We start from the raw sequence: 2500 nt of genomic DNA, 5'->3' as shown, positions 1-2500 counted from the left end.
CGTAAAAGCCAGCATATTATATAAATAGTGAAGAAAAGGCAAAAGCTTACAGCACCTGGTATTCCCAGGCGGTCTCCCATAAAAGTGTAACAATCGGCCTTATCAGCCGAGTTACAAGACTAAAATGGGGTCAGATTTAACTGTGAGAGATGACTAGTGGTTAAAAGAATGAGACATAAAAGAAAATTGGTTTAAATAGATTTGGTGTATTTACAAGGTTCACATAAAAAGACTTTAAAACAACATGATAAAACTAGGTAAACTCTGTTAAAAGAATACAGTTCATTTGTCCATACCCTAAAAACAGGTAAACTCTGTTAAAAGAATACAGTTCATTTGTCCATACCCTAAAAACAGTCCAAGAACCCCAGTGTGTTGATAAGTCCAATGTGAGTGTCCACCAGTGTATATACAATCCACAGAAAGTGTAATCCAAAGTTTGCAGGTGGTGAATGGAAAGGTGAGCTCTAAAATTAGCAACTCCTCAATCCAACAGTTTGGTGACTGTCCTTTTTTTGTCATGCTGCTCTCTTATGCAGTTGTACTTCCTGCTTCCTGTCATGTGTCTAGTCACATGACAGGCCAACCATCCATTTATTAAAGACACATACACTTAAAATGTTAAGAGTAATAAAATGGCCTAAAAAACATGTAAAACACTTAAAACTCTATAATACATGTAAATGATTGTAATAAATAGAGCGGTAAAACACGTCTTTCTAAAAGCCAGCATATTATATAAATAGTGAAGAAAAGGCAAAAGCTTACAGCACCTGGTATTCCCAGGCGGTCTCCCATCCAAGTACTAACCAGGCCCGACGCTGCTTAGCTTCCGAGATCAGACGAGATCGGGCGCTCTCAGCGCGGTATGGCCATAAGCGAGGGCTGCTCCAAAAAGTGGGCTATTTAAAGATCAGCCTCCGTAAAAGCCAGCATATTATATAAATAGTGAAGAAAAGGCAAAAGCTTACAGCACCTGGTATTCCCAGGCGGTCTCCCATCCAAGTACTAACCAGGCCCGACGCTGCTTAGCTTCCGAGATCAGACGAGATCGGGCGCTCTCAGCGCGGTATGGCCATAAACGAGGGCTGCTCCAAAAAGTGGGCTATTTAAAGATCAGCCTCCGTAAAAGCCAGCATATTATATAAATAGTGAAGAAAAGGCAAAAGCTTACAGCACCTGGTATTCCCAGGCGGTCTCCCATAAAAGTGTAACAATCGGCCTTATCAGCCGAGTTACAAGACTAAAATGGGGTCAGATTTAACTGTGAGAGATGACTAGTGGTTAAAAGAATGAGACATAAAAGAAAATTGGTTTAAATAGATTTGGTGTATTTACAAGGTTCACATAAAAGACTTTAAAACAACACGATAAAACTAGGTAAACTCTGTTAAAAGAATACAGTTCATTTGTCCATACCCTAAAAACAGTCCAAGAACCCCAGTGTGTTGATAAGTCCAATGTGAGTGTCCACCATTGTATATACAATCCACAGAAAGTGTAATCCAAAGTTTGCAGGTGGTGAATGGAAAGGTGAGCTCTAAAATTAGCAACTCCTCAATCCAACAGTTTGGTGACTGTCCTTTGTTTGTCATGCTGCTCTCTTATACAGTTGTACTTCCTGCTTCCTGTCATGTGTCTAGTCACATGACAGGCCAACCATCCATTTATTAAAGACACATACACTTAAAATGTTAAGAGTAATAAAATGGCATAAAAAACATGTAAAACACTTAAAACTCTATAATACATGTAAATGATTGTAATAAATAGAGCGGTAAAACACGTCTTTCTAAAAGCCAGCATATTATATAAATAGTGAAGAAAAGGCAAAAGCTTACAGCACCTGGTATTCCCAGGCCGTCTCCCATCCAAGTACTAACCAGGCCCGACGCTGCTTAGCTTCCGAGATCAGACGAGATCGGGCACTCTCAGCGCGGTATGGCCATAAGCGAGGGCAGCTCCAAAAAGTGGGCTATTTAAAGATCAGCCTCCGTAAAAGCCAGCATATTATATAAATAGTGAAGAAAAGGCAAAAGCTTACAGCACCTGGTATTCCCAGGCGGTCTCCCATAAAAGTGTAACAATCGGCCTTATCAGCCGAGTTACAAGACTAAAATGGGGTCAGATTTAACTGTGAGAGATGACTAGTGGTTAAAAGAATGAGACATAAAAGAAAATTGGTTTAAATAGATTTGGTGTATTTACAAGGTTCACATAAAAGACTTTAAAACAACACGATAAAACTAGGTAAACTCTGTTAAAAGAATACAGTTCATTTGTCCATACCCTAAAAACAGGTAAACTCTGTTAAAAGAATACAGTTAATTTGTCCATACCCTAAAAACAGTCCAAGAACCCCAGTGTGTTGATAAGTCCAATGTGAGTGTCCACCAGTGTATATACAATCCACAGAAAGTGTAATCCAAAGTTTGCAGGTGGTGAATGGAAAGGTGAGCTCTAAAATTAGCAACTCCTCAATCCAACAGTTTGGTGACTG

At 39.4% G+C, this 2500-nt stretch overlaps 3 non-coding genes across 3 annotated transcripts; all 3 read right to left on the bottom strand.

Annotated features, from left to right (window-relative positions):
• Positions 1 to 761: 761 nt before the first annotated feature.
• Positions 762 to 880, bottom strand: LOC141290881 (5S ribosomal RNA). The gene has a single exon (XR_012340239.1). It is a non-coding gene; the product is annotated as a 5S ribosomal RNA (ribosomal RNA).
• An 84-nt stretch (positions 881 to 964) lies between these two features.
• LOC141296275 (5S ribosomal RNA) lies at positions 965 to 1083 on the bottom strand. Its single transcript, XR_012341218.1, has one exon. It is a non-coding gene; the product is annotated as a 5S ribosomal RNA (ribosomal RNA).
• A 751-nt stretch (positions 1084 to 1834) lies between these two features.
• On the bottom strand, positions 1835 to 1953 carry LOC141318795 (5S ribosomal RNA). The gene has a single exon (XR_012353090.1). It is a non-coding gene; the product is annotated as a 5S ribosomal RNA (ribosomal RNA).
• Positions 1954 to 2500: the final 547 nt, after the last annotated feature.

The sequence above is a fragment of the Garra rufa genome, chromosome 1 (assembly GCF_049309525.1).
Source record: "Garra rufa chromosome 1, GarRuf1.0, whole genome shotgun sequence".
Lineage (NCBI taxonomy): Eukaryota > Metazoa > Chordata > Actinopteri > Cypriniformes > Cyprinidae > Garra > Garra rufa.
The sequence above is the reverse complement of the archived record's forward strand: the minus strand, read 5'-3'. Positions and strand labels throughout refer to the sequence as shown.